The sequence below is a fragment of the Felis catus genome, chromosome C1, assembly GCF_018350175.1.
Source record: "Felis catus isolate Fca126 chromosome C1, F.catus_Fca126_mat1.0, whole genome shotgun sequence".
Classification (NCBI taxonomy): domain Eukaryota; kingdom Metazoa; phylum Chordata; class Mammalia; order Carnivora; family Felidae; genus Felis; species Felis catus.
The window spans coordinates 149012572-149039033 of NC_058375.1; the positions used below are offsets into that span (position 1 = coordinate 149012572).

Genomic DNA, 26462 nt, shown 5'->3' on the forward strand with positions numbered 1-26462 from the left:
GAGACACAGGATCTGAAGCAGACTCCAGGCTCTGAGCTATCAGCACAGAGCCTGACGCAGGGCTTGAACTCACAAACCACAAGATGATGACATGAGCTGAAGTTTGATGCGTAACCGACTGAGCCACCCAGGAACCACAGTAGTTAACTTTACTGGAGTTTTATACTGCTTTGTATGGCTTTTAGTTACTGTCTATGTCTGTTCATTTCAGCCTGAAGAATTCCTTTTACCATTTCTTACAGGGCAGGTCAACTAGCCCAACATACTCCTAAATATGCTCAAAGAGCTAAAGAAAACCATGGACAAAGAATAAGAAGAAACCAGGAAAATAATACATGAGCAAAATATCAATAAAGACATAGAAATTATAAAGAGGAAGTAGGGGAACCCAGGTAACTCAGCTGGTTAAGCACTGGACTCTTGATTTCGGCTCAAGTCATGAACTCACGGTTTGTGAGTTCAAGCCCCACTTGGGGCTCTGTCTAACAGGGCCTGCTTGAGATTCTCTGTTTCCTTCTCTTTCTGCCTTCCCCCATTCACCCTCTCTCAAAAATAAATAACATTTTAAAAATAAATAAATAAATAAATAAATAGGAACTAAATAAAAATGCTGGAGCTAAAAAGTACAAGAAGTGAAATTAAAGTCACTAGAGGGATTCAAAGCAAATCTGAGCAGACATGAGAAGGAACTAACAGACTTGAAGATAGGTCAATTTAGATTATCTAGTCTGAGGAACAGAAAAAAAAAAGTATGGAGAAGTGAACAGATGTATTATGGATGTCTCAAAAGAAGAAGAGAAAAAAGGGCAGAAAAAATATTTGAAGACATATGCTTGAAAACTTCCCAAATTTTGGGGGAAAAACATGAATCTACACATCTAACAAGCTCAGTGCACTCCAAATAGGATAAACACAAAGAGAATCACACTGAGACACACAGCCAAGCTGATGAAAGACAAAGACAAGACAGAATCTTGAAAGCAGCAAGACAGAAGCACCTCGTCATTTGTAAGGAGTCTTCAATAAAATTAACAGCCAATTTCTCATCAGAAAGTATAGAAGCCAGAGGCAGTAAGATGATATATGTGAAGTGGTAGAAACTAAAAATTAAAAAAAAATTGTCAACCAAGGATTCTATATCTAGCAAAACTACACTTTAAAAATGAAGGAGAAATTAAAACATTCCCAAATAAATGAAATAAAGGAGATAAATATTAAGAGCACCATGGCATAAAGAGAAACAATGTAGCACAGTAAAGACACAGGCTCCATGTCAAACTGCCTTGGCTTTAACTCTGAACTTCACTGCCTAATAACAATGTAACTCTGGGCAAATTGTTTAACCTCTCTACAGCTCAGTTTCCCAACTATTAAATGAGGATAATAACAATACCTACCTCATGAAGTTAGGAGGATAAAAGAAGTTAAAACAGTAAACTCATAAAAGGGTATGTGATACATAATTAAGCACTCAGATGTTGACTATCATCATCATCATCATCATCATCATCATTGTTATAGAAGTTCTAGAAATATTCATTTTTATTTTTTTCAACCACCTATATTTTTGTAAAACAAATACTGAATATTGAGAAAGCATGATAAAATAGTGAAATTTCTGTAGAACTGTGCATTAGTGAAATAACAAAATTGTTGGGGCACCTGGGTGACTCAGTTGGTTAAGTGTCTGACTCTTGATTTCAGCTCAGGTCATGATCTCACAGTCATGAGATGGAGCTCTGTGTCAGGTTCCGTGTTGAGTGTGGAACCTGCTTAAGATTTTCTTTCTCTCTCCCTCTGCCCCTCTCCACCACTTGCACTCTCTCTCTCTCTCTCTAAAATAATTTTTTAATCACAAAATTATATTTTCTTTCTAATAAATGGTATTGAACTAAATATTTTATTACCCCCTTTTTCAGAGGCCAAGTTAAAAAAAAGTGATTGGTTAAAGCACTTTTTTTCAAGCCTCTGACAAAGATGCTTATGTCTTTAGGGATAGACTTATGCTTTTTGCTTAAAAAACAGCCCAACACTACTATCTAACAATAATTCCTTAATATTAAATATTGAATCAGTATACACATTTCTTTGTCTTGTAATATTTTTAAATTATTTGTTTGAATTTGGACTCAAATATAATCTATACATTAGAATTGGCTGATATGGCGTTGCTCCTTATCAGGGAAATACAAATCAAAACCACACTCGGGTATCATCTCACGCCAGTGAGAGTGGCCAAAATGAACAAATCAGGAGACTATAGATGCTGGAGAGGATGTGGAGAAACGGGAACCCTCTTGCACTGTTGGTGGGAATGCAAATTGGTGCAGCCGCTCTGGAAAGCAGTGTGGAGGTTCCTCAGAAAATTAAAAATAGACCTACCCTATGACCCAGCAATAGCACTGCTAGGAATTTATCCAAGGGATAAAGGAGGACTGATGCATAGGGGCACTTGTACCCCAATGTTCATAGCAGCACTCTCAACAATAGCCAAATTATGGAAAGAGCCTAAATGTCCATCCACTGATGAATGGATAAAGAAATTGTGGTTTATATACACAATGGAATATTACGTGGCAATGAGAAAAAAATGAAATATGGCCTTTTGTAGCAACGTGGATGGAACTGGAGAGTGTGATGCTAAGTGAAATAAGCCATACAGAGAAAGACAGATACCATATGGTTTCACTCTTATGTGGACCCTGAGAAACTTAACAGGAACCCATGGGGGAGGGGAAGGAAAAAAAAAAAAAAAAAGAGGTTAGAGTGGGAGATAGCCAAAGCATAAGAGACTGTTAAAAACTGAGAACAAATTGAGGGTTGATGGGGGGGTGGGAGGGAGGAGAGGGTGGGTGATGGATATTGAGGAGGGCACCTTTTGGGATGAGCACTGGGTGTTGTATGGAAACCAATTTGTCAATAAATTTCATATATAAAAAAAAAAGAAAAAAAAAAGAATTGGCTGATATGTCTTTCAAACTCTGTTAATCTGTAACTGCTTCCACCACATCCCCAAGCCATTAATATTTTAGTTGAAGAAAATAGGTATTTTGTCTTTTAGAGCTTGCCAGTGTGAACTTATTCTAATTTTATCTCCCTGATGTCACTTAATATGTCATGCAGCCCTTACTATTTCTTAATCATATTCAATGTTTTTTCCTATTGTTTTAAATTGGATGGACAGCTTCATGGTGGTGGTATGTACTTTTGTTAGCTAATAGATGTCTTTCTTACATAAAACAGGAATAAATAAAGTCGTTAGGAAGACTGAATGAGTTATTACATATCAAATTCTTAAATTAGTACCTGGAACACAGCAAACACTCCATAAACATTGGCTCTTATTATCATACTGCCTGTAGACAATCAATAGGATTTGATATTAAACAAGATAAGAATTTTTGAAGAAAGGGGTACCTGGGTGGCTCAGTTGGTTAAACGTTCAAGTTTGGCTCAGGTCATGATCCCATGTTTCATGAGTTCGAGCCCCATGTTGGGCTCTGTGCTGACAGCTCAGAACCTGGAGCCTGCTTCACATTCTGTGTCTCCCTCTCTCTCTGCCCCCACCCCCCGCTCATGTTCTGTCTCTCAAAAATAAACAAAGATTAAAAAAATTTTTTTAAGGAATTTTTGAAGAAGTAGTTAAGAATAACTAGTATTTCTGGCTTGGGTGGCTGAGTGAATGTTGATGTCACTGACCAACACAGGGAGTATATAAAAAGGAAAAGGTTTTGGGGAAATTGGAAGAGAATGTGTTCAAGTTTAGAAATGTTAAATTTAGTGCCTGTGGGATAGCAAGGAACTGGAAACAGGGGTTCTAAAATTTAAAAGAGAAGTCTGTGGGCAGGAAATAAAGATAAAATGTTGAGAGGAAAGGGAGCTCAGTGAAGGTCAGAGTTTTCATAAAAGACTAGAAGACCACTCCTGGAATGAATTGGCATTGGATAAAGAGAGGTAACAACACTTCAAGCAAAGGAAATGATGTATGGAAAAAGGCACACAGAAAAAATCATCACTGTATGTTCTGGTCATAAGAATGTTCCGAATAGAAAACAATCTGTGTGTTGGAAAGTTCCATAGACAGAACAAAGCTAACTTTGAATGGCTCTATAATTTAGGAATAGGTAATTCAATTTAAGTAGAAAATGGGAAGATGCTTAAGATGTTAGTAAGATGACTAAACTCTATGTTGTGGCAACATGATGCAAAAATCTACTATAAGAGAATTAGAAAGGTAGAAAATGTACTTACTCTACTACCCTAGAGGATTTAAAATTTATGCCAGTTTTAATTCCACCTAAGCTAAAGAGAACACTGCCTAGGTACTGTGGCTTCAGGAAGTACCCCAAAAGTACAAGATGGCATCTTTGGCGCTTTCCCATATCCCTTTCCATTCCATTCTCCTGTGTCTCCTCTTCCTTGGGAAACCAATGTTCTCAAGCTGCCCTAACTACATAAAACTACATTTTTGCAATGATGCATCATCTTATTCCCTGAAGCATGCTGGTTACATCTTCACATTCAGTTCTAACCTGCCATGTAATCTTTCATTCTCCCCCTACTACCCTAGAGATCCTTTGTCAAATCAAAGTAATTCATGCAACACGGTAAGCGATCAAAATCCTAGGGGATATTTAATTTAAAAAAAAGAATTTAGGGGCGCCTGGGTGGCGCAGTCGGTTAAGCGTCCGACTTCAGCCAGGTCACGATCTTGCGGTCCGTGAGTTCGAGCCCCGCGTCAGGTTCTGGGCTGATGGCTCAGAGCCTGGAGCCTGTTTCCGATTCTGTGTCTCCCTCTCTCTCTGCCCCTCCCCCGTTCATGCTCTGTCTCTCTCTGTCCCAAAAATAAATAAACGTTGAAATAAAAATTTTTTTTTAAAAAAGAAGAATTTACTAACTTGTATGACTTTCAAATTGTCAAAGTGCATGGTCTCCATATGTTTTCTATATATTTATCCATTCCAGTTCAATCTGAAATGATCACACTAAGAGACACACTAACATAGGACAGTTTACTGAATACATTTTTGCTGTGCCACTACTGGAAGCAAAGCATTCTAACAGACTCTAAGGGAACTGCAAGAATGAATAAAAATCAATGCCTTTACCAGATGGTAAGGACTTTACAGTCTAACAGGTGAAATAGCCAAACATACAACTCATAAGGCAGGTAAGAGCTTTATAAGAATGTTTCTGAAGCTTAAGTTATGTATAGACCCTTACAAAGGGAGAAAAAATGCTTTCTGAACACACGGGTAGACTGAAATTAACTAAATCTTATATTACTGAAATACAGAGAAAACAAAAACTATGAATAAGCATAAACTCTTCTTGCTACTAGATCTAATTCAACATAGTACCAAAACAAATTTACAAAGTGTGCCCATAAGAACTATAAAACTAACTGGTATCATATGATGTCTCTTCTAAAATAAAATCATTGTACTCAACATGATGGAATATGGTACTGACTGCTGCTTCCCCATTATTTTCTAGTTACATTTGAGTTTGGCATGCCTATCTTATAATCTAGTGTTCCCTGAATGATTTAATATTCCCACCATTTCTTTCTACTCAAACTGCTACAAAGCTTTAATTTAGTTCCCTCCGATGTCATCTGGCCTTCACTTGATACAAACAAACCACTTGCACATGTCAAATATATTTTTGTTCTTTTCTCATTAGACTGACATAATTAAAGACAGTCCTAGTCCTGAAAGTACTGGTAGTAATTGGTTATAAGGTAAGTATCCCAGGTGATTAAAAAAAAATGCTTGTGTTAATTTTCTTTTATATTAACATTTGTAAATTATTGTAGCAAACTCTCTCTCTCTCTCCACAGAAAATATATCTACATACTCAGGTCCAAGGTAGTGCTGCAGAACAATGCTGTGACAGAAGTAACAAATACTAGAAAGGCAGAAACGATGAGGATATTAATTCCAACTGCAAATGGATCCAGAGGTTTTAAGGAGGAGGTAACATTTGAGGGGAACCGTGACATTTGAGATCACTGCCAAATGTGTAAGTTTTCTCAAATGTCCTTTCTGTAGGTTTGACACTAAAACTATGAAACAACTAGAGTGAAGAAGAAAAAAGACACCCAGAAATATTCAGTAATCAGGACAATAAAGAGACAAAAGCCATGAATGGTATGAACAAAAGTTGAGTAGTTTTTCCTGAGAAGAAAGCAAATCAGAGAATAAAATTATAAATATTAGATGTGCTATTCACAAAATAGATGGCATACTTTGCACGCAGTACTACTTGTACTACTTTATGTTATGATGGAAATACACCTATTGATGTATTTAAAATGCGTTTGAAAAATGCATTCATATAAGGACAGCATCAGGAATATTTGTATGAGTTAAACTGTTTTCTTAACATCCCTGACATGCTAACTAGGGCCTTTTTGATGCTATATACAATAAGAATTTTCCATTTTTATCAAAATCTTTTCTCTTCTACAGTTTTTTATTTGTATATGTATAGAAAAGTAATAAGAATCAAATTTGATAATTCCACAATCCAGTCTATAACAACAGTCCTCTCTCAAATCTAAAAAGTTTTTGAAGATTATATTTGTATTTTATCTGCTCCTTGACTAACATTTGGAAGTCTTCACTGGTGTTCTAGAAAGCGTGAGCGAAGAGAATGATGTACTAACAAGATTAAATTTCAAGTCACTTCCATTCAGAAAACATTCACCTAGTCTAGGTTCTATACTCACTACTGATTATAGCAAAAAACCACCAAACCAAAGCAGAAAACTCTTTTATATTCTCTCATGCTTCCATGATTACTTCTAGACTATGTTAAGTTACTGCCTTTTTCTTTTTTTAGGCAAATTAAGCAGTAGCTCATTTAGAATTTTCAAGTGAGAACTGATCTTTAAACCAAGTGAGTGTGTAACACTGCACACTTCCTCTTGTTCAAAGAAGCTGACTTGGGTCTCTGCAGCATGGTGTCATTTATACCTGCAGTCACTCACATGGGGAACATCATGCATGCTTTTAGCTCCATTAATGGTATAATGGTACAAGTTTGCAGGAGATGCATCTCGGGGGAGGAGTCTTTTACCCAAACATACATCTACTTTTGGTATTAAAAAAGTAGAAAAATAAAAGTCACTTAATACATACCAGACTTGCTCTAGAAATGGTTGATTTCTGTACTTTGCAAACAATGACTTAACTAATAAATCACATTGGGAAAGACTCTTGCCCTTTCTGAGTCATAGTCTAGTTATCTGTAAAACGTAATAACAGGTCTTCTAAAATTGTTAAAGGCTCAAATAGAAAGCACTTACCATCTTAAAAAGCAGTGAATAAAGAAATATTAGTTTTGGTCTTCCTTCTTCAACACTTACATAAAATATATTTATCTTTAAAATATTTAATGGAGGGGTACCTGGCTGACTCAGTCAGTAGAGCATAAAACTCTTGATCTTGGGGTTGTGAGTTTGAGCCCCATGTTGGGTGTAGAGATTACTTAAAACATCTTAAAATATTTCCTGGAAAAACCATGTATAATATTAAAATGATTAATATTAAAAGAAATCTTTGTTAGATACCTAGCATTTACCAAACATCTTGGTAAGTAAATTCCTACAAGATCTAAACTTTAGGCTCAGTTACTTCCTCAAATTTTACATTTCAACAGTATTGGACCCAAATATTTGCGTGTCCCTGAACATATGCCCTTTCCAAATATATATGCATATTTCCTCTTTCTGGATTCTCTTCCTTAAAAAAAACCTTTTTATTTTGAGTATAGTTGACACAAAATATTACATTAGTTTCAGGTGTACAACATAACGATTCAACAAGTGTATACATTATGCACCAAAGTGTAGCTACCACCTGTCACCATATGACACTATTATAACATCACTGGCTATACTCCTAAACTGTGCCTCTTATTCCTGTGATTTGGTCATTCCATGATTGAAAGCCTATGTCTCCCACTACGCTTCCCTCATTTGCTCATTCCCCGCCCCCAACCTCCCACCTGCAACCACCAGTTTGTTCTCTGTATTTATAGGTCTGATCTACTTTTTGTTTTTTCATTTGTTTTGTTTTGTTTCGAGAGTATTTTCTACATATAAGTGCAATCATATGGTACTTGTCTTTCTCAGCCTTAGCATAATACCCTCTAGGTCTATCCATGTTGTCACAAATGGCACAATCTCATCCTTTGTATGGGTGCATAATAGCCCAGTGGAGTGTGGTGGTGGTGTGTGTGTGTGTGTGTGTGTGTGTGTGTGTACACGTGCATGCACACACATATGACACAATTTTCTCTACCGTTCATCTATTAATAGACACTTAGGTTGCTTCTGTATCTTGGCTATTGTAAATAATGCTCCATTAAACACAGGTGCATATATCTTTTGGAATTAGTGTTTTCTTCTAATTCATACTTCAAACATCTAGCCCTATGTCATCCTCTTCTCTGTAAAGGTTTCTTTAGTCTCCTAGACACAGTGAATAATTCTATTTTCTATCAAGCTATCAAAAATGGGGTGCTTGGGTGGCTCAGTTGGTTAAACGTCTGACTTTGGCTCAGTTCATGATCACACGGTTCGTGGGTTCGAGCCCCACAACCCACTCTGTGCTGACAGCTTGGAGCCTGGAGCATGCTTCAGATTCTGGGTCTCCCTCTCTCTGCCCCTTCCCCACTAACACTTTATGTTTCTCTATCTCTCTCTCTCAAAAATAAATAAACATTAAAAATTTTTTTAACAAGGCAGCAGAATTCAATAAAAATAAATAAAATATAAACAAATCAAAGACATTTAAAAACGGCATGAACTTTGTCAAATTATTTTGGTGTGTCAGGATTAGTTTTGGCCATGTCTGACAGAAAATCCAAAACCAGTGGCTTACAAAAAAAAGCATATCTCTGTCATGTCAAGGAAGCCCAGATGGAGACAGGCTAGTGTAGACACAATGACAACTGAACATATTAGAAACTTTCTATCTTATTGCTTTGCCCATTCTTTGTTTCTTTTTTTGTTATTTATTTTGAGAGAGAGAGAGAGAGAGAGAGAGAGAGAGAGAGAGAGATTGGGGGAGGGGCAGGAAGAGGGAGAGAGAGAGCATCCCAAGCAGGTTCCACACTGTCAGTGCAGAGCCCAATGCAGGGCTCAATCCCACGAACTGTGAGATCATGACTTGAGCCAAAAGCAAGTGTAGGACGCTTAACTGACTGAGCCAACCAAGCGTCCTTGCTTTGCCTATTCTTAGTTTGTAGTTTCCACTCACTTCCAATTATCATGTCCACATTTTAGCCAGCAAGGAGAACAGGGGGGAAAAAGAGGGAATGTACCTCTTCCTTTAAGACTATTTTTTCAAGTTGCACACATTACTGCTGTTTACTTATCTCTAGCCAAGACTTAGTCACATGAATAAGATGCAAGGGAAATTGGGAGATATTTTTATTCCAGGTATTGATATTCTGGGGAAAACATTAGTGCAAAGGGGGAGGGGAATCAACATTAGGGAACAACTAACAATCACTGCTGTATTTCATTTTATCTTATCTGTCATAGGTATCTGACATTTTAAATTTGCTATCTACCACCAATATTTCTAAGTGTGTACACTAAAAATTATGTAATAATTCCTTCTAAATGTTAATTTTTAAATGAAACATTTCTATTAGTAGATATTTGTCTCTATAAAATTTAAGGAATATTTATAATAAAATTACCAAGGGAAAAACAGGAATATTAATAAAAAACAGAAAAGGCCATTTCAATTATTTTAAAAGTTGCTTTGTAACAGATTAAAACATGTAGTAAAATGTGAAGTGAAAAGTAAAATAAAGCCACTGTATTAGTGAAAGTACATATGAACAAAACTGCATGTAAGTGAAATTGCATAAATACTCCCAAAGAAGAGGGAGAATTTGGAAAGATACAAGAAGAAAAAAATATATGAGTTATTTTATCTTACTTCCTATAAATGCTGCTTACAGATATTTTTTAATCAAGTAATGGTGATCACAAAACAGAACACTAAAGAAGTATGGTGGAAGAAAGCAAAAGCAAGTTTAGGCCAAGATGTCACACTAGGTGACTCTGGTAAAGTAACTTCACAGGTGATGTCTATGATGAGGGGTCAAAAGAATCTAATACGTATCAGCCTCTGTGCTATGTTTCCTAAGCATTATGTCACTTAATATTCACAACAGTCCTAGAGATATAAATATTATCTCTGCTTTAGAGAGGAAAAAACTAGATCTTAAGAGTGTGTAATTGTCTCAAGATCACAACAGCTATAGAAGTATCAGACCGCAAACTTAAACAAAGGTTTTTCTGACCTCAGTTCATGTTCTTTACCATTTCGTATATTATCTCCCTTCAAATTCTGTGAACCTTGGTTTTCTCAACTGTGTATAAGGGGAATGTAGCACAATCTGAACCATTCTCAAATCCTTTCTGGCCTTTTAAGATGTTGGTATCCTGTAAGGTCTGACTCTCTTTCCCTAAATAAAACCACATCATATCAAAACATCTAATCAACCTCCTCCCAGGAATTTATATGTCAATTAAGTTATAAATATATATAACATAGAAAGTAGAAATTCATTTATTGAAATTTACAGACAAGGAGCTCCTGGGTGGCTCAATTGGTTACACCTCGGGCTCTTGATTTCAGCTCAGGTCATTATCTCACGGTTCATGAGTTTGAGCCCTGCATCAGGCTCTGCCCTGACAGTGCACAGCCTGCTTGGGATTCTCTGCCTCCTTCTCTCTCTGCCCCTCCCCTGTGTGTGCTCTCTCTCTCTCTTAAAATAAATATTTAAAAAACTTTTTTTTACTTACAGATAAAAAGGACCACCATATTGGGGCACCTGAGTGGCTTAGTCAGTTGAGCATCTGACTCTTGGGTTTCGGCTCAGGTCATGATCTCATGGTTTTGTGGGTTTGAGCCCTGTATCGGGCTCTGCGATGGCAGTGCCAAGCCTGTTTGGGATTCTCTCTCTTTCCCTCTCTCTCTGCCCCTCCCCTGCTCGCACTCTCTCTGTCTCTCTCAAAATAAATAAATAAGCTTTAAAAAGTTAAAAAAAAAAAAAAAAAGGACCACAATATGTAAGATAAATTCGGATGTTTGGGGTATATCCCTGATCTTTACAGCTGATTTTATGCACCTTTATCTAAATGTCAAGAAGACATATATAAAGTTAAGAGGGAGGAAAGTTAATGAACATTATATTTACATTTTGCATAGTAATCCTTTTAAATGTAACACATTTTAGAGGTGAAGACACTGAGGCACAAGGAGGCTGATTTGCTGAAGGTCACATACCTAGTATACAGTTGCATCAGTACTTGAACTCCTTCTAGTTCTAAAATCTACATTCTTTCCCATCCACCTTGCTTCCTGTGGTTCAATTTTGGATATCCATATATTAATATACTTATTTCTATTTTAATATAGGAAAACTAAAGATACGATTTAACTTAGCTCTTTCTTAGGCATTTTTGATTACCGGCAAACATTTGCTGAATACTCATTTAGTGAGCACAGCTGGAATAAATGTATTAAAATATGTAAAATACAAGAGAATATATATCATCAGTAACATAGGAATAAAAAATTAAGCATTACCAAACTACTAAGGAGAGAGAATCACTTTCAATTAGGATGATTAGGGAAGGCCTCGAACACATGATTACATGTGGACAGGGCATTAGAAGAGAAGTTTGAAATCATCAGAAAAAATTAAAAGCCTGAAAGGAAAAGAATATTCTAGGGAGGGGCACCTGGCTGGCTCAGTTGGTAGAGCATGCAACTCCTGATCTCAGGGTTGTGAGTTTAAGCCTCATGTTGGGTGTAGCGATTACTTAAAAATAAAATAAAAAAAACAAAAGGAATATTCTGGGGAAAAGGAAGTATGGAACCAAAATGAATATTCAACATGGAGTAGAGTCCACACAGGGTAGAGTGTAGGATTCTTCTTCTTGAATAATAGGATATTTGGCTGGGAAATATGCTAGAGCCAAATTGAGGAGGGAGCTTAAATACCAAGTTAGAATATCTAGAGTTGATCTTGTAGGAAAAGCGAAGTCACTGAACATCTTCAAGCAGAGAAACGAAAGAGAGCAGTGTTTTAGTAAGATTAAACTGAGATGTATAGGCTTCAAGGGAATTGATAATGGCCAGGAAGATGGGAGATTAGATTTGGACATTTCTGTGAATTACAACATGGGAAAAACAGAAATTCTCTGGGGAAAAAAGTATAAAAGATGTATACTATATAATATATAAAAACTCATTACAGCTTCAACTCTGAAACAATCTGTAATATACCCCTCCCTAACCACAATATTCTATTCTTTTAGCTATTACTTTATCATCTGATTTCATCAGCTTATCTACTTCTGACTAGTCCCTTACCCTCTCCATTTTCTTTGAACATATCAGCCCTTCCCCGGCCTCACTTTATTTCTATCCCATGGTCAATACTTGAACTACTCTGTCCATAGTCCCCTAAGCCTGAATCAGTGTTGAAATCTACCCTCTTTTCTTGACTCAAGGGGCTGGAGAAGGCCTCAAAGTCCTGATATTATTACAAAGTAAGGGTTCCTCTTATTAGTCACTTATGAACATCTCAAATGAATACTTCTTAGTCTTTAACTTATTTAATATTTGATAATATTGGATAGTACCTCTTTTCCTGAAATTCTTGAATTTAGAACAGCTGCAATTACATACTCTCTTAATATTACCCTAAAAATGTACAGTAAAAGTCAGCATTTTCAAATTGAAAACCTTTTTCATCTGATTCTAATGTTAATCTCCTTGATTGTAAAGTACTAGATATAAACAGAAGGTTACTACAGAAATATGTTAATATCTTGTTGTAAACTATTCAGTTAGGATAATAAAGTTCTGATTAAGAAAAAACAAACAAGGAAAGAGCTACAAATCAGAGATAGCCAACTTGATCCCCTAGGAAAATAAATGAACATTCCGTAAACATCTGAACATCTGTATACTCGATGATGATAAAGTCTTTAAAAATACAATAAAATTCTCCGTGGCCTCTGAAAAATGTTAACCTTAAAAAACAAACCAGTTTTCAAAATAAGTGCTAAAACATAAACACAAAGATTACACATGAATTTACATTTCTGATAATTATTGCTTCTATAATTAGTGAACAATTAGAACAGGATTAAAGAAGCAGACTGTATAAATGATTTACTCTAAATTTATTTCTCTGTCATTTAAAAGAATTTTTCAAAAATACTATAAAATCTCATTACTGTAATTCAGATTTTACTATTTACAATTTTACAATAATGTGGATCATGGCCTTGGATAAAGTTTTTTCATTAAGAAACATATTTCCTTATATATAGTAGAAATTAACAGTTTAAAATTAAAGAGGAAAAGTGTCAGTTACTTATGAGATCTGTTTTCAACAACTCTCCATATTTGGAAGACTCTCTATAAGTCATTCAAATATCAATGAAAAATTTAAGCAAGCCTAAGAATCCTTTCAAGGCTGTTTTCACAGTCTTGTGATTACAGTCTCAAGTAACTTTATTTTTGTAATTTTTTTCCTAATGTGGAGTCACCTTAAATGTTCTGCTATTTTTTAGTAAAAAAAATGTTAAAAGATGATGTTCAGATTATGATTCACACTGAAACACATTAATATAATTAGGCACATAATTTCAGGTATAAATTAGTATATGTGCTGCCGAAGCGAGCACATTTCAGGTATAAATTAAAAGTAATTTTCATTTTAAATGTTTTTAAATCATTTAAAGCAATATTTTAAAAGTATTTAAATAACTACAAGCATGAGATGTGGTTCATTGAAAATGTAAACATTCAATTGGCTGTTGAATGAAAGAATAATAATTTATTTTTTATTTATTTTTTATTTTTTTTTCAACGTTTTTTATTTATTTTTGGGACAGAGAGAGACAGAGCATGAACGGGGGAGGGGCAGAGAGAGAGGGAGACACAGAATCGGAAACAGGCTCCAGGCTCCGAGCCATCAGCCCAGAGCTCGATGCGGGGCTCGAACTCACGGACCGCGAGATCGTGACCTGGCTGAAGTCGGACGCTTAACCGACTGCGCCACCCAGGCGCCCCGAAAGAATAATAATTTAAAATTATAAATAATTTCCAACTCAAGTGTTATTCTGGAGAAAACAAAACATCCTTAAAAGCTTAATTATTGTTTTAGTCTTACTGTGATCAATGTGGTCAATCTTGTGACATCACTGTTGAGAAATCTGCAATAGGAAAACAGAAATAGCATTCAGCTGAATCATATTTGAGTACGTAATTTCAGAAACTAAAATGTTAGTTTAGTATTTTTGTCTTCCTTGATGCCATAAGTCATATTTAAATTAATCTAAAGTTGGCAGGGAAAGTACAATTGGCATGGCACAAATAAAGCATGAAGCACTTGCGGTTTTTTTTATAGGTCATTATTTATTATAGCATGGTAAATTATGTTCTGTTTATAATCAGCAACACCCCAGGGTTACCATAATGTAACGTATTAGTAATACCCTATAGGACATTTGGGTTAGTTTTATTTGTTTTCAAATATTTACTAAGAAGAGAATCACAGTGTGTTAAATATACTACAAGCAAAAGAGTGTTACTGTTTATAGATAACTTTTTCTCTATGATCAGATTAGCAGTTCATTTTATGGCTAGAATGTGATCAATTTATTATCAATTAATAGGAGAAAGAGCTTTATGCTCATCCTTATGAAGAGTGACAAAACTAGTAAAGACTGAAAATATCATTGGGAAACAACTATACACTATAAATCCCAAGGAAGTTACAAGTGAAACTATTTCCTGAACTGTAGATAGCTTAGAGTTCTTATCTCTGTAAAATCAAAGCTTTTAGAAATTTCTCAGTTAGTAAGGCATGGTTTCAGGTAAGCTTTTAGTTTTTTTTTAATGTTTATTTATTTTTGAGAGAGACAGAGAGAGAGAGAAAGAGCAGGGGAGGGGCAGAGAGAGAAAGAGACACAGCATCCAAACCGGGCTCCAGGCTCTGAGGTGTCAGCACAGAGCCTGACACGGGGCTTGAACTCACAAAATGTGACATCATGACCTGAGCCAAAGTTGGACGCTTAATTGACAGAGACACCCAGGTGCCCCAGGCAAGCTTTTAAATGTTTCATGTTAAAAAATAACACAATGTTATGGTGTTCTAATATTCGTAACGGGCCTTCATATAATATTTCATCAGATCCTCATAGCAATTCCTTCAAAGTAGTGGGAAAGAGATATTTTTTATTATACACTCATGGAAAATAGATGGTAGACAGTATACATGATTTGTCCAAGCACACAGAACTGAGTTTCCTTGGTTCCTTTTTTACCTCACACCTTTTATCCATTCCATTCTGCCAACAAACACATTACCCTCTGTATCCAAAGACCTGCCTTCAAGGAGCTACTTCCTAGCATTATGCTCTCAACTTAAATCAATATAAAAAGCAGTCTTATGGGGAGCCTGGCTGGCTCAGTCAGTAGAGCAACTGACTCTTAATCTCAGGGTCCTGAGTCCAAGCCCCACTTTAAACAAACAAACAAAACCAAAAACAAGCCAGTCTTGTGATGATAATGTGTCAACACAAAAAGTCTTATGAAAGAAGCAATTATACTTTCTATAAAACTCTGTAATTCAAAAAGGTATTAAAGTTTTTTTAAAGTTACATTCAAACAATATTTGTGATTGAATAAAAGATAAATGTTCCATTTTATTTTTTATTTCTTGGGGGAAAAAATACAAGGTAATTAAGACTATCTATAAAGAACTAGTGAGGGCGCCTGGGTGGCTCAGTCTGTTGAGCATCCAACCTCAGCTCAGGTCATAATCTCATGGTTTGTGGGTTCAAGCTCCACATCAGGCTCTGAGCTAACAGCTCAGAGCTAGAGCCTACTTTGAATTCTGTGTCTCCCCTCTCTTTCTGTCCCTCCCCAACTTGTACTCTATCTCTATCTCTCTCTCTCTCAAAAATAAATAAACATTAAAAAAATTGTCTTAAAAAATATATACGTTTTACTGGGTACTTGCAAATGCAAAAAAAAAAGTACATGAAGTTAAAATAACACCAGATAAAATCAGACAAACCTTAAAGCTTCTCATAAAAACCCTAAGTGGCTTTTACAAGGAAAGGTAGTTCTTTAAAATCATCTTGAAACTAGGAAATATATTCAATGCATATTCATATATAAAAAGTAATATTAAATTTTATGAAAACATAAGTCAACTAATATATTGGTTATGTGCTTTTTCTCCACAAGTCACCATTCCAGTAAATATGCAGAGAAAATCTCAACCAAATTTACCCCCAGAAAACACCTGCCAGTGTTAAACTGTGGGATAAGTCAAGATATACAATTATATAAACATTTTTCAAGTAATTAGCATATAACTGTCTTTATTTTTCCTCTTCTTCTGCCCCAAAACACAGTCTTTCTTTATATAATTGATTTTAACACACTCAAGTCTTAACCTTCACCTGACAGCACCACAAAAGTCTCAACATACACAAAGTAAGGATTCCTATCCCCACCCAGCGTATTGAAAAGATTCAAAGGAATAAATGGATACAATACCTACTTTTTCTCCCTTCACTCAAACTGAAGATAGGAATATATGCTGCTTAACTCTAAAATTCACTTAAACAATAGTCATTAAATATTTAATGTTTTTGCTGTGTTCTATGCTCTTTTCAAGGTGTGGTTATACAATAAAAAATATATTTTTTTTAACATTTATTCATTTTTGAGAGTGAGAGAGACAGAGCATGAGTGGGGGAGGGGCAGAGAGAGAGGGAGACACAGAATCCAAAGCAGGCTCCAGGCTCCGAATTGCCAGCACAGGACCCAACGCGGGGCTCGAACTCACAGACTGCGAGATCATGACCTGAGCTGAAGTCGGACGCTTAACCGACTGAGCCCCCCAGGTGCCCCTATAATATTATTTCTAAAATTTACATAAGAAAAATAATTTCACATGGGGAGCCTGAGTGGCTCACTCGGTTCAGCATCTGACTCTCGATTTCAGCTCAGGTAATGATCTCAGGGTTGTGAGACTGAGCCCCACATCTTCCCTTCTCCCTCTGACCCTCCCCTGTGTGCACACATGCGCTCTCTCTCAAAAAAAAAAAAAAAAAAAAGAAAAAGAAAAAAAAGAAAAGAAAAGGAAAGGAAAGAAAAAGAAAAAACAAGAGAAGAAAAATAATCTCACAAGTCATATGCTACTTGTAGGCCGTTTCAGTTTTGGCAGTCTTAGACTGCACACATGGAAAGCCTGCTTCTATCATTCTCTTTCTAAAGATTCACAACTACACATCTTTTGGCATGCATTTTTAAGGTTTACCAAAAACTTTTTTAAAAATCTAAACATGTTTCTACCATCATCTAGCTATTTCAAATCCTGACCATTATTTTTTTAATTAGGGAAATTATTTGATAAGTAAAAAAAAAAAAAATCCACAGGCTTTGATAATAATACCTTTTTTTAGAAGGTAAGGACAAAATACTTGTAAATACAAGGAAACTACTGAGGAAACTGGTAAAAATGTCATCACCACCAATGGAATACTTTATCCAGTGCTGTGCAATGGAACTTTCTGCAATGATGGGAATGTTCAGTATCTGTGCTGTCCAATACCTAGCCACAGCCAAATGTGACTATTGAGCACTTGTAATATTGTTACTATGACTAAGCAACTGGCTTTTAAATTTTAATTAATTTTAATTATTTTTAATTTAGATTTAAATAACCACTGGTAGATAGCGGCTACCATATTAGAGCACCATATCAAGACTGAACTGTAAGTGATTCTTCTAAATATTTGAAAATGTTTTTCTCTAGTTTTTAGAAATGGAAAAAGGGGAGCCTGGGTGGCTCAGTCGGATGAGCTTCTGACTTCGGCTCAGGTTATGATCTCATGGTTCATAAGTTCGGGCTCTGTGCTGACAGCTCAGAGCCTGGAGTCTGCTTCAGATTCTGTGTCTCCCTCTCTCTCTGCCCCTCCCCTGCTCACGCTCTGTCTCTCCCTCTCTCTCAAAAATAAATACACATAAAAAAATTAAAAAAAATAAAAAGAAATGGGAAAAAAAAACCCTCAACTGTGTTGTATAGGGTATGTTCATTTCAGAAAAATTGCTCCAAATTTGGAGGGGAACTATCTTATCTTTGAGTAACTTTCAAGTTTATGTTTGGTGGGGGGGGGAAAAAGAAAGATTTATTTTACCATCCTTAATGTATCATAGGGCTTATACAAGGAAACAGTCTTGGGTTTTGGAGAACTGTATTCTAAACATTTTCAGATTGCACTGATATTGCCTGCTATTTAAAAGTTTCAATTTACTTTGTTCAGCTGGGTAGAACATGTACTATTATAACTAAAACCTCAACAGAAGATAGGGAAAAAAAGAAATTTATTTTATTAACAACTTTGATAGCCTTGATCCTTACAAACCTCTTTTGCTATCAACTGTTTTCGTTTATTATTTTAAGAAAAACAATGAGCAAGCCTTAATAGCAAGACAAAAGTTTTAACTAAGCATGTAGGGGCACCTGAGTGGCTCAGTTAGTTAAGAGTCCAACTCTTGATTTTGGCTCAGGTCACAATCTCAGTTTGTGAGTTCGAGCCCTGCATCGGGCTCTGAGCTGACAATGTAGAGCCTGCTTGGGATACTCTCTCTTCCTCTCTCTTGCCCTTCCCCAACTCAAATACTCACTCTCTCTCTCTCAAAAATAAATAAACATACTTTTAAAAAAAGTTTTTACTGAGCATGTAATGTAATGTATATGAAAAAAGCCTGCTATCTAGTCTAAAGTGAGTATAGAAATAGAAGACATTATGGGTACCTGGGTGGCTCAGTCGACTAAGCATTTGACTCTTTGTTTCGGCTCAGGTCATGATCTCACAGTTCATGAGTTCAAGCCCCTCATCAGGCTCTATGCTGACAGTTTGGAGCCTACTTGGAATTCTCTCTCTCCCCCTCTCTCTGCCCACCCTGTCTCTGTCTCTCAAAATAAATTAAAAAATAAAGTTAAAAAAAATAGACATTATATAACATTAATATAAACTTCGTTAAGCAGCTTTCTCAAGTTGGATAGGCACTGATCAATTTAGATATTTACTTTTACTTTACATGCAAATAAAGTGATAGAAATAATTTCCTGATCTGTGCAAACACTGGTATCCGGGCTAAAAGTTGTTTTCCTGATTTCTAAATCCAAGGTAGAAAAAGAAAGGAAAACAGCAGCGTGAATAAATATGGATTCCAATCCCAAGCAGTATTTTTGGTGCATCGTACTCACTGAATGCCTCCTGTCCTCGGTTTCAACTGCGTCTAAGCAGGGCATGCAGTAAAATACCTGATGTGCTTCTTTCCTTGCTGTTCACAGAGAATATGAAGGCAGTAGCTGTAATTATTCTGCAACTGCACATTAATGCATGCTAAAATACACTGGAATTAGTAAAAATGATGGAACTTCCTATCCTTAAAACTGACAACTGACAGACTCCCTGAAATAAAGTGTTCACACAACTTACAGAACTGAAAGAGAGTCCTACAGGTTCACCAATCCAAAGTCATCAGTTTTTATTTTGACTTGTAATTTTTTAAATTAGTTTGGAAGAGAGACAGAGCATGAGTGGGGGAGGAGCAGAGAGAGAGGGAGACACAGAAATCCAAGCAGTCTCCAGGTTCTGAGCTGTCAACACAGAGCCTGATGCGAGCTCAAACTCATGAACCGTGTTAATCATGACCTGATCCAAAGTCAGATGCTTAACCGACTGAGCCACCCAGATGCCCCAAATGTTTATAATTTTTTGATCAATAAAAGCAAGATTATTAATGCCTAGGTTCTATATGCTGGCACTGTTTGGCTTTGGAGATCTCATCAGGCTTTCTGGTAGGTTAAGTAGACCTCTAATTCAATACCTGCTGTTGATTATTTCAATCCCTGCTGTTAGAAAGAACCAGAAGGCCCCTATCTACACCAGAGAAACTCAGAGAGTTAGAAGGTGATGAAGGCTAGGAATAAAGCAAATTACAGTTTTTCAGTTTAAAACCTCTCACTTTGTCATATACAACGTAGAGCTGAAGTGAGATTTCCCTTAAGAGAGCTTCCTTAAATGCTAAACAAAACCAAAAGCAAAAACAAAAAAGCATATGTAATCTTTTAAAGCCTTAAAAATGAATTACCAGGATTCTAAATCTTCGTCACCCTCTCCAAGTCACTAGTCTCTTCAATTAAACAACTCATTGTCAGTACTACTACTTGAGATAAAACCAAATAAAACAAAGGTCATTTAAAAAGCACTTCTTGTATGGTCAATGATTTCACATTTCTTATAAAACAAATTTACATTTCCATAAGTTACTAAAATGTATCAATAATTTCACCTTCCTTACTGCAAAACACACACACACACACACACACACACACACACACACACACACACAAAACCCTATCACCCCCTCAAAACGAATTACTTTATTTGAAATGTTTGTCCTTATTGTTATGTATGATTGAAACTTCTGTAGAGAAGTTTTAATTCAGTCAACTCACAAAATTTTTAAACAACTAACATAAGCCCGATTACATGAAGTTTCCCTACAGCTCAGATGGTAACTTCGTAATTCTGTTGATAATAAAAACCAGGCAAATGAAGCACAACCGGCTGTTAGACTTGGTGAAACCTTTTAAAAATGTAAGTATATGTAAGCTGCATGGTTTCCCCAACTTTACCACCCCACTCTTTCAACACTAATTAGCACTTCTCAAAATCTTTACTCACTGGTTCATAGGTTTCTGCTTTAGAGCCATAAATGGTCACCCAGCAGAGGAAGAAAGTGGTAGACTGCTAGTCGGTATTGAAACATTCTTGAGGTTAATATATACACAATATCCAAAAATGAACTAATCACTTGGGGGAAGTAACATAAAGAAGAGCTTCACTTGAGAAAAATTATATGCTGTTTTGGCTGTACTTTTATATCTCTAAATTCTTTAGGAAATTCAACTCAAATTATAGCAACACAAAGAGACAAAGCTTTTAGGAATTACTATTAACTAAATTAAAACATGTTATCTGAATATAATTATGGGGAAATTTTACCTTTTTTAAATGTTTTTTATTTATTTTTTGAGACAGAGAGTGACAGAGCATGAGCAGGGGAGGGGCAGAGAGAGAGGGAGACACAGAGTCTGAAGCAGGCTCCAGGCTCCGAGCTGTCAGCACAGAGCCCAACGCGGGGCTCAAACTCAGGGACTGTGAGATCATCACTTGAGCCGAAGTCAGACGCCCAACCGACTGAGCCACCCAGGCGCCCCGGGGAGATTTCACTTTTTATCAAAATCAGAGTGCATCTTAGTCCTCTCAACAAATGCCAATCGAAAATTTGCCACTTACAAGACTGCCTTTAAAAAAAGCAAAACAGAAACATCTCACTTGAACAAGCCAATAATTAAGACAAGCACCTAAGTTCACAGCTTTTTTTTTTTTAAGGGTTTCATGTTCCATAGCTAAAAGACTGAAATGAAACTATTCCCATCCAAACCTTCAAATATCCAATTCAGACTATGAAGACTGGTGAGGCAGTTAGCAATGTAACAAGTTAAAAAAATAAGTTTGGGGTGCCCAGGTGGCTGAGTCAGTTAAGCATCTGACTTGATTTCGGCTCAGGTTCTGGTTTCGTGGTTCGTGAGTTTGAGCCCCACATCAGGTTCTGCACTGACTATGCGAAGCCTGCTTGGGATTCTCTCTCCGTCCCTCACTCTCTGCCCGCACACCCCCCCGCCCCACCGCCCCACACTCTCTCTCTCAAAATAAATAAACTTAAAAAAAATTAGATCCAATAACTAAACATGCTATCACTAATAACAAAAACTAGGTTTCAGATAGCATATATTTTCCTCTTTCTGTTAAAACTTTGCCATGAATGTTAAGGGAGTTTAAATAATTATTACTGCTATTTTTTCTTAGAAACCTTGAATGATTTGATCATTAACAAGAAATCTGGTCTGCTGCTTTCAACAATACATTACATAACCTTCATCTTCATTTAGAATTTTGGCATATATTTATTATATACCTTGGGCAATCTCACAACTTTAGTTTGCCATAGCATAATTATCTACTTTACACCAAGGTTGTGAAGTTTAGTTAATTATGCTTATAAAATTTTTAGACATACACAGATGAAAGACATGGATAAGGCACTGATATATCTAACTGCATGTACTTAATGAAAAAATGCAACTTACAAACATTTAACAGCCACAGTCTGAATGAATCTTAAAGACACTATGCTAAATTAAATAAGGCAATGCTTATTGACTTATTTTAAGGGTTGTGTCCATCCCCTGTCCCCTAATTCATTGGTTGAAATCTAACCCCCAATGTGGTGGCATTTGAAGGTGGGGATTTTGGGAGGGGGGGGTGGTGATTGGGTCATGAGAGTCGAACGCTCCTGAATGGAATTAGTGCCCTTATAGAAGAGAACCCATAGAACTTCCTTGTTCCTTCCACCATGTGAAATTATAGAAAAAGACAGCCATCTATGAACCAGGAAGCAGACCCTAACCACATACTGAAGCTGTCCACACCTTGATCTTGGGACTTCCCAGCCTCCAAAATTGTGAGAAACAAATTTCTATTGTTTATAAGCCACCCAGTCTATAGTACTTTGTTATAGTAATCCAAACAGGACTAAGACAGCCAATCACAACAAGACAATATATGAGAGGTACACTGAATAGTCAAATTCATAAAACAGAAAGTAGAATGGTGATTTGCCAGGGGCTAGGGGAGGGGCAAATGGGAAGTTATTGTTTAATGGGTACACAGTTTTAATTTTGGAAGATGAATGATGTATGGTGGTGATGATTGCACAACAATGTAAATGTACTTAAGGCCATTGAACTGTATATTTAAAAGTAGTTAAAACATTAAATTTAATGTTATGTATATTTTGCCACAATAATAAAAAATTAACAAGTGGAAATCTTATATAAATCATAAACCAATCTTAAAAATTTTCTTTCACTAATACACACATTAAAACATTAATCATATCAAGCAATTCACTTGTTCATTAACTATTGAGTGTTTCTCACTCACAGAGTGTTCTCTGTGCTGGAAATATGGCAGTGAAAAATACAAAATCTCTGTCTTCACAGAACTTATGCAGAAATAGTAAAGGCCTACAAAACAACAAAAAAGACAAATTTTATCCTTTCTCATAGTGACAAGTACTACAATGGAGGGTAAAGAGATGGAGTGGTGGCAAGGAAGGCCTCTCAGAGAAGATTACTGCCCAGACACCAGAATGCAGTAAGAAGAAACACTTCAGGTAGAGACAATAGCAAGTGCAAGGGTCCTAAAGCGGAAAGGCTTAGGTGTTTTAAAAAAAATGAGGGGCGCCTGGGTGGCTCAGTTGGTTGGGAGGCCGACTTCGGCTCAGGTCATGATCTTGCGGTCTGTGAGTTCAAGCCCCGTGTCGGGCTCCTTGCTGACTGCTTGGAGCCTGGAGCCTGCTTCAAATTCTGTGTCTCCCTCTCTCTCTGCCCCTTCCCCATTCGCACTGTGTCTCTGTCTTTCAAAAATGAATAAATGTTAAAAAAAAATTTTTTTTTTAAATGACAAGAAGGCACAGTGCTGGTGCACAGTAAGTTATAAGTCAGTGGTAAGAGAGTTAGGCGCAGATCACAGAGGGCCTGAAAAGCAACAGCAATAGTTTGAATATTATTCCAGGTGTGCTGAAAGCCACATGGGATGCTTTCACTAAGGGAGTGATCTGATTAAAACAAGCAAAGACACCCTAATTACTCTATACAGAATAATCTTGGAGATAGGAGAGGAAGAGATTAAAATTTAGAGAACAACTGTAGCAATTCAGGTGGAAATGAGATGACAATCATGGTAGCCATGTCAATGGTAGAAGTGGTTGGATATTTGTCGCTGATGGACTAAGAAAAAAAGCATCATTAACAGTCAAGGATGACTCCAAGGTTTTGATCAGATCAATTGGGTGAACAATGCTGCCAAACACTGAGGAGGAGGACACTAGGGTAGGAATAGGTTTGGTGGTGTTGTTAGTGACAGTATTAAGAAACCAAGAATTTGGTTTTGGCAAAGTTAAGTACGCAAGTGAAAAGTTTCAGGAGAGACGAGACAATGAACTGTGACAAATGGTGCTGGACAACACTTAATCTGAGGGCTGACAAATGACCATGGGATTTATTGAGGTAAATTCATTGGTGCCCATGACAAGACTGCTGTCAGTCGAGTGATGAAGACAAAAGCATAAATAAAACAAGTAAAGCAAAGAAAGTGTGACGAGGCCATGCAAGTGGCATATACGGACAACTCTTTGAAGGAGTTTTGCTATAAAGGACTCTACAGAAATAGTACTATAGCTAAAGAGGGATGTGGGATCTTGAAATGCTTTTGTATTAAAATGAGGGAACAGTACAGCATGTATATATGCTGATGAGATGAGAAAAAAATGAATGATGATAGGGAAAATTACAGAAGCAAAATCAATGATTACTAAGCATCAAATAAATGCATAAATCTGTCCTTTGCCGCTAGAAATGCAAAGATAATAAATACACAACATGTAACTAATCTAAGGATTATATGGAAACTATATTGAAAATCAGAGGGGAATACAGTATATACATAATTAAATTAAAAATCCCTTAGAAACAGTATTATTTTATAATAGAGGCTGTCATGCTAAAAAGATTATGCAAAGCAATGTTGATCATTTTATGATGTGACAGCAATGTCCTTCTAAGCTATACACATGCAGCTGCACAGTATAAAAATAATGCCATACACAGCTTTTATTTGATTATGCACAGTGGGGCTTAAATAGGATCAACATTAGATAAAGAGTAAAGCCAGCAATTTTTAAAAACATCTCCATTGTACTTTCCCTTTTTCCTTCTCTGTATTGACCCATTTCCACTTTTGGACTTCCAGCACCCTCTTCTGTAACTCACCACTCTACTCAAAACAGAAAGCAATACTCATATCAATCATTGACACAAATCTTCATCATTTCCAGAGTTCCCCTCTTTCTGCTCATTAATTATTTTCTGCAATGTTCCCTTGCCTCCTTAAAAAAGTTAAGAATTAGACAGTTGTAACAGGTGATGGGGATGAAAGCGTGCACTGGCTGTGATGAGCACTGGCTGTTGTACAGAAGTGCTGAATCACTATCTAGCACACCTGAAACTAATGTTACACTGCATGTTAACTGGAATTTAAATAAAAACTTAAAATAAAAAGAATTCAACAGTTATAAAGACCATCGAGGACATATTAGTGTAAATTAATATGTTATTCAAACACATTTGCATTTTAAGCTTTTTTCCCTCCAATTGTAAGATTTTTTATTCCTTCTTATTTTTATATTCTGTCCTGTTAAAACATAAGATATGAGATAATACACTTACGTACATAATAAAAAAAATAAAAATAAGAAATTGAGTGAGAGAAAAATAACATTAGGCCAAAAATAAAGTTAGTTTCAAAAATGCATGCCACAAAGCCCTGTACTCTTAGTTATGGTAGGCGAAAGGGGCAACCAAAGATAGGGGTTTCAGTTTCCTGATAGCCAAATGCAAAGGAGAAATGACTGTCATAGGCAGCTTTTATTGATTTATATTATTCACAGTACTCATAAAATTAAATCATTTTCTTGAAGAAAGCTCTTTTTGTTACTGAGACCTAAGAAAAGTCATTCTATTAAGTTGTCAAAAATATTCCAGCAATAACTAATCATTTTTGAACAAGGATTTCTTTAACATTCCTCCCACACTGGCCAATGGCATAGTACTTAAGAGTCTTTCAGCAGCTAAACAGGGTTCAAGTATGTCACACACAACTGTAATTCAAGGATAAGATATGGAATATCCAGAGCAGTATTCTACCTATTACAGATATTCCTCCCCAAAATATATTGTTAGAAATCACAATTAATTTTTAAACTTGAGATAAAATTCACATAACATAAAATTCACCATTTTAAAGTATATAACTCAGTGGTGTTAATAGATTCACAATGTTGTACAACTACTATTGAATTCCAGAACATTTTCATCATCCCACAGAGAAACACCATACCAATTAAGCAGTCATTGCCCATTCTCCTCCCCACTCTCCTTCTCAGGCCCTGGCAAACGCTAATCTACTTTCTGTCTCTATGAATTTGTCTATTCTGGACATTTTCACATAAATGGAATCATATAATATCTGACCTCTACTGTGTGGCTTCTTTCACTTATCATACTGTTTCCAAGGCTCATTCATACTATAGCATGTATTGGTACTTCATTCTCATATACGTATTAATGATAGTCAATTGTATGTGCATTTTGTTTATCCATTCATTGGTTAATAGGAATTTAGGTTGTAT

At 36.1% G+C, this 26462-nt stretch overlaps 1 protein-coding gene across 6 annotated transcripts in view; it reads right to left on the minus strand.

Annotated features, from left to right (window-relative positions):
• Positions 1-26462, minus strand: part of BAZ2B (bromodomain adjacent to zinc finger domain 2B) — a 500560-nt gene that overhangs the window by 287598 nt on the left and 186500 nt on the right. For 5 of the 6 annotated variants that reach the window (XM_023259353.2, XM_023259351.2, XM_045034827.1 and 2 more), the window contains one exon: positions 14224-14266. The exons of the other annotated variant lie outside the window; for it this stretch is intronic. The gene's annotated coding sequence lies outside the window, so the exon portion shown is untranslated. The remainder of the gene's footprint in view (positions 1-14223; positions 14267-26462) is intronic. 6 annotated transcript variants of the gene reach the window in all.